Source organism: Corvus moneduloides, chromosome 1 (genome assembly GCF_009650955.1).
Source record: "Corvus moneduloides isolate bCorMon1 chromosome 1, bCorMon1.pri, whole genome shotgun sequence".
Taxonomy (NCBI): domain Eukaryota; kingdom Metazoa; phylum Chordata; class Aves; order Passeriformes; family Corvidae; genus Corvus; species Corvus moneduloides.
In genome coordinates, this window is record NC_045476.1 from 46,347,708 (window position 1) to 46,354,561 (window position 6,854).

The 6,854-nt window shown below is 36.1% G+C and overlaps 1 protein-coding gene across 7 annotated transcripts in view; it reads left to right on the forward strand.

Moving 5' to 3' along the window:
* The window catches only part of TBC1D5 (TBC1 domain family member 5), a 316,694-nt gene that overhangs the window by 96,674 nt on the left and 213,166 nt on the right, over nt 1–6,854 (forward strand). The gene's annotated exons all lie outside the window — the stretch shown is intronic.

Sequence of the window (6,854 nt, forward strand, 5' to 3'; positions counted from 1 at the left end):
GCCGTCTTTCTCTGTAATCGGAGTATGGTTCAAAACATAACCTAATAGAATTAAAAGACGGCGGGTTTTAATGGCTGCAAGGTAGCAGAGCATATCTTTGTCCTTTCTTGTGTCCAACACAAGCAGAATCTTCATTTGGTATATGAATTTCATTCCTTGCTTGGGCTTGGGAGAAAAACTGTTCTTTTCTGCTCTCACCAGGGCTGTTCAGTGTTCCCACCTTGAAACAACAGAACCATGCAGTGTTCCCATCCAGTTGGCTTGGCCAAAGGAATTAAGTGCACATGGCTAGAGGAGTCCATGCTTGCTTTCAGCACCCAGTAGTACAACAGTGAATGTGTGTTTTACAGAGTCTTTTATCACTGTGACTCTGTATAACAATGACTCTACTAACTTGGAAGTATGGATTGGAGCATGAGCCATAGGCCTGAGTAGCTCAGGGGTACTCATGGAGATAGAAACAAAGAGGAAGTGATGGTTGGTGAGACATGGCTGAAATTCACATAAGTGTGGCTCTAAGAGAGATTTATAATACCTAAGTTTTCAAGTCAGCGTTTTAGTCTTTTTTTTTTCAACAATTTTTTTTCTTTTACTGCTAAGAATTATTTAATCATTTTAAAATAGGTTCACAGACTGTATTAGGAAAGTATGGTGAAAACATGGATATTGTTAAAATAATTGGCTTTGCAATATTTAAGATAGTATGTATACAGTTCAAAAACTCTGTAGAAAGAAAAGCATCTGAGTTTGTGTAACTGAAAATATCAGCTTGGTTATTGTAAACTGCCAGTGTACTTCTATCACATAGGAAGAGTAAAATTATATATATTGTAGGAATGGGACAAAGGACAGCAGTGAGGGAGTCGTAGAAGCAGAGAAGGTCCTAAAGCACATTCTGGGTCTCCAGTCCATTAACTACATAAATTGAGAAGCTGCCATGTTCTTCTGAATTATGGAACAAGAAATCCCTTGAGGCTTTGCAATGACATCACAAACTATTAGAGGTTTGGTTTCGATGTCACTAGAATCCCTTGATGAAGTCATGGCCCAGTAATTCATTTGTCCTCTGTATTTATGCCAGAATTAAAAATTCTTAAGGCTAGATGAATGGATGAAGCTTCTTTATGTTCTGTTCCTCACTGTTGGAAGTAACATACCATCTCAAGGATATTTAAAAATATAAATGCACCACCATTTCTCTTATCATGTCCTGCTGTTCTGCAGTTGAATCTAAAGTAAAGCAAGTCAAATGTCTATCTGTTGTGTGGATGGAGAATATTTGCATTAGAAGAGAATATTGAAGATAGGAAATCTGGGTTCTTGTTTCTCGTATGTCACAGACTCAGGCCATGTGAGTATGTAAGAGCCAAGTCTTGATTGAAACCATACTGAAATCTTTGTGTGCCTCCCTTAAAAGAGCTCCACGTGAACACAGAGAAGCATAGTGTTCCATATATGTGGAGCATTTTACACCATTGGAGCCTTGACATATGGTTGTGGGTGTCACCTGGCATCCATGTGCCTCAAACTCTGTATCCATAAGATGAGGGAAATGCTTTGCAAGGTAGTTCAACTTAGAACTATTTGGAAATCATTGTGGTTTACATAAAGAGTGAAGGTGTGTTGGGTTTTTTCCTAAAACAGTGAAATCAGTTGTTGACTGGTGGGCAATGTTAAGCACCTAGAATCCAATTCCTGGTCAGAATGCAAATACTCAAAATTCCTAGTACAATATTGTCTACTGTGCTACAGTAATGCTAGGTAAATTCTGACCACTTACATGCTTGGAACCTTTTTAACAATGTTTTGTGTAATTCTGTTCTCAGTTTTATTCATATTTCTCTCCGTTTGATACAGTATTTAAGAAAATCTGGATCGTCTATTAAGTTAGATGAAACACCTGGTTTTTTCAGCATTTTGTTTTGCTAGATGGCTCAGGCAAATTGCATGTTTTTACTCTGAAGTTCAAAATTCTGTAAGTAGAATGTAAAAATATCTTAACTTTTCTAGACATTCTTTAGTTTCTTCAGCAGCAAAAATACACATTTGTTTATCTAGGTCTGTTCAGACTTATGCATGCTAAGACCCATTTGAAAGCTGAAGTCTCTATGTAATTTATTTTCAGTGTGTAGTGTAAACTGTTGTGCTGTATATACATTTTATATTTATGTCAGAAAAGGGTTGCAGAGGGGTACTTTAAAACCACCTTTTCGGCTCTAAATAGCTATTGTGTACATATGGTAAGGTAGTGCTGCTTAACAATTAGTAACTGCTTTGATGAAACTAAATTACATGTTTAAGTTCCCATCAGGAAGTCGCTTCACATATCTGTATTAATGTATTCAAGGCTCGAGAAGGAAAGTTAATTTTCCAGCTTAAATATTTAATTCAAGCTTAAAATTTAGTCTGTAATTAGAGCTCCCAAATGGCAGGAACATGGAGTATTTGTCCATTTTAATTAGATTGTTGTTTACCTATTAATTATATATCTTATCTTGTCATATAGTTTTGATGGTAACAGATGGTGCTAGGAGTTAGTAAGGGTTTGAACAAAATAAGATTTCACATGATTTATTAAGTTGCACTTTATTAGTGAGTGGTCTGCTTTCGTCAGGTTATTCTGTGGAATAAGAAGTTTGAAACATTTCACTAATTTTAGTGATTGCTCTCTATGTGGAAATATCAAACTTAAACAACAATTCCAAAAGGCACATTCTTTTTTTTAGGGGAAGTTGTAATACACCTTGTATTTCTCCAAAGTTATAGCCTCTATACTATGCACATGACAGTAAGATTACATCTTTTTCTTTTTTTTCTAAATGTTGTGCATAGGATTTTTCAGGAGCAATATCTCTTTTATCTGCAAGGAGTACTGCAGTTGTTTCAGAGGTGAAAGACCTGATTCAACTGTAAAAATGTTAGCTTCTGCACAGAATTCATTTTCGAATTTCAATGGCTGAAAAACACAGCATATCCATTTGTTCATTGGTGCTTCCAAAATACAAACCTGTATACATACACAGGCATCTCTCCAGCAAGCATTTAAATATAAAAAGAATCAAGGTTTTTCAAAGTTCTGTAGGTGTGGACAAGTCATACCATATACCTTCAACCAGTATGTGAACATTTTTCCAATTCTTTGGCAATATCTACTGCTGAAGCAGTTTACCTAAATTCTTGAGTACTGTATGAAATGTAAGTATGTCTTCTATCAAAGGATATTTGGGTGTTTTGATGAAATTAGTGCAGGTTACCCCACACTGGAAGCCACGTGCACACATCTGGAAATCATGTGCTACCTGACTTATGGTATTTTGGGGTTCTCACTTAAATAGTCCCTTTTAAGACCTGGGACAGAGGAAAAGAAAAAAAATTTGAAAATAGTGGAAATCTCAGAATTCTGAGTTATGGAACATTAAAATAAGAGAAAGAGATGAAAGAAATTTCAAAGGAGAATCTCAATTGGAATTTTTGGGGTTCCTGAGAGAGGAAGTGCAAGTAGATTTATGACACAAGTGAAAAAGGGAGAAAGGCAAAAAGATACATAAGTAAACAAAATTGCATAGTACAGGTTAGAGCAAGAATATGTTAGTTCTTAAAAAAAGAGAGTCTTAAAATGGGTGAAGATTCAGGAGATGTGTACATGAACAGCACTGGTAAATGGACAGTGGCTCTCTCTATGGGGAGTTTGCACAGTGAAACTAATCAGCAATTGAGCTTAGCATTGTGGTGTTTGTGGGTGGTTTAGTAGTGATTCAGGAGTGTTTGAGCTTTTAATTCCACTTTATCATAGATCATTTGATCTATTCTAATTTTGGTCACCGGAGAGAAGAGATCAACAAAAAGTTTCTTAAGTTCAGGTCAATTCAGCAGCTCTCTGTTACAAAGCTGAGTAAATAAATAATTATTTTGTGGCTTTGTAGTTTTCCTGTTTTCACTAGTTGCTTTCATGATACCTTGATAGCTTAATCCCTTTGGGGAATAATATTATCTGAATAAATGAAGATCCTTTTCCTGTAATCCCCCCTTTTTTAATAAACTAATTACATACTTCTGTTTTCCTTCCTCCTTCCTATTTTCCCCGGCCAAGTTAAAAAAACATGCACGATCATCAGAACTGTACCTGTTTCTTGACATTGACCATGACTTCAAAGAGATGGTAAGAGTCAAGAGTTTTGCTAGTGAAAAGTAAACAGATGGCCGCAGTACACACACTGATTTTGAGGCTTGCTTCAGTGGGCGACTTGACAAACAGTAGATCTACAAAACTGCCTCCTTGTTCTGGCACTTGCTTTGTCCTCACACCAGCAGCAACAGATGCTTGATGCTGACACTAGTTCAGTTTCTCCCCACGTAACTTTGGTCACATACTCCGAGTTGGATTTACTGTGACCTCTCTCTTGTTTCATAATTGTCCCCATCAGCATGGTTGCTACCTTAAAAAGTATTGATAAGTATGTCTGTGTTCAAATCAACTGGAGGTGGGGTGAGTAGGGGGAGGTGTTTGGGAGTGTGTATGTATCTTGGATGTGTTCCCAAGCTGAGGATCGTTTTATCACCACCTACATCTAAAAAAGAACCACTATGCTGAAATTGTGCAGTTTGATTAGCTAGGAAGAGCTAAGTGACTTGGCCTATTGCCTCTTGTATGTGTGAAAAGATTACCTTCTAAAAATGCGACCTTTCATCCTTTTTTGCTCAGATCCTGGATTTTTCTCTGTGATTTGTAGAGCTGTGTTAATAACATAGGAAACGGCATTCAGTTGTTAGCGATTGAGATATAAGTGATTACAAAAACATTATCACAAGATAGAAGTAGTAAAAATATTCTACTTGCTGAGCTTGCACCATCAGAATTTATTTATACATTTTATGCAAAAATACAGGGTTAATTTTTTTATTCCTTTGACCCTGTATATCAAATGTGATAAAATATGCTATCCTGCAGCTAAAAGCAGATGGAAAAATAAATTGAAGAACAGCGTTTAACTGCAGTCTTATCCTAGTTCATATAAAAATATTACAAAAATAAAACAGAGACATAACTGGGTCATTGAAATGTTCTTTAAGAAAGCCTGCTTACGCAACAAAATTACCCCATTTTCAAATACTGTGGTTCATAACATTAGAGAAAAAAAAAAAAGAAGGATTTTGAAATATAGTAGCATGAATTTTGTTTTTAAATTAGTTTATACTCTTTGGAGTCAATCATTCATTGAGAATTTTTTTTTGTTTCTTTTGCAATATATAATAGAAGTAGTGTGTTTGCATTAAAGCTTTCTTATGGCCATTCGAGGGTTTTGAGTCATCGCTTCTGATTTATTACAGTGCCTAGCAGGGCTTCAGTGGTACTCCCTACCTTTCTTTGGAATGTCAGTGCCATTTATAGTTTCCAGAATAATTCTCTTTCCATGCTTGACTTTATAAATAGATTTTGAAGAATAAGGTGAAAAAGAGACAATTCAGTAAAATCTGTTGGTATGGATGCTCTGATAGTGAATGCAGCCAGTACTGACATTCTGTAATTTCTCAGCTCTTGGCCAGGTCTGCCTCAGCTATCAGGCTGAGAAGCACTGAATCTCCTCTCTGGAGTCACCTGTTTCTCTCTGTCATTGCCTAAGCAATTTCAGCCTCTAGTTTTAGTCTGTAAAGCCTAATTTGACTTAGAAATCTTAAAGAAGCCTAAGCTAGGCAGTTTTAATAACCCCAGGAGTGGAAATGTGAACACCAGATAATCATGTAGTAGCATCAGAGTGAAGCTTATTGTTTATGCATATGGAGATTTCAGATTGGGATTCTTACAAAAAGCACTGCAAGAAAGAAAGCAAGATTCATAGAAGATGAGTAATAAAATGGTATTCATCAAATAAGCAGCCTTTATCAGTGCCTGTAATACAACAGACCTAGCTGGTTTATAGCACTGTGTGGGAGAAATGGCTCAACTTAAGCTGATTGTCTTGGGGATGTAATGCTATTACATTTGATTTCATAAAATGCACTGCTTTGTTGGTCGTTAGTAAAGTTGCTAGCCACACCATCCCGTGTTAGTGACTGGAGAAACCATACAGGCTGGGCAGTAAAATACCAATAAGAAGAAAAAATATGCTGCCAAAAGATAGTTGTTCAAAAGATAGGTTACAATTCTTTTAGAAGAAAAACTTGTCTTCACTGAATATAGGAGTGCTATATCATAGTTCTTTAAAGGAAAATGAAAAGCATATGATAAACCTTTAATACATGCTGTCAAATTGTCTACAAAAATGGCCCATGTGTTGAAAGAATAAGTATCATATAAGGAGACAAGTACTTAACAAAGAGACTTCTTTTCATCTCTAGTCCCCCTTTTCAGATTTAGCTGTTGCTTCTATAGCTCAGGTCAGCATCTATATAAATAAATAGTAAGATTAGTTAAGAGCTGTTCTGAAACTGCCTACACAATTCTTGGATCCATGAAAGTTTTTCCTTGTGGTTTTTTTTCTCATTGAGTTTAGTTTTGAATCGGGTTTATGGGGATCCTTTGCTCAGAAAGTAATGAGCATAATTTAGTTTTGAATTCATCAGAGATGCACAGAAAGAGAGGGTAAGTTACAAGGTATGAGTGTGTGTCAGTGATTAACAATCATTTACGAACAGGGCTCCAGTTTAAAAAGGTGTAATAAATAAGAGATGATTAGCTCTAAATGTCTTCCTCTTGACATGAAAGTGTGAGAAGAGCTGTTTTCTTCCCATGTTTTCTTTATATTTTTTCATAACATACTGATATTGAACCCTAGTAGAGAATGTACTTTATTTCAGCAAAGAGGATGGGACATACAACAGCAAACCAGGAAGTGAAAGAACCTACTGTTCACATT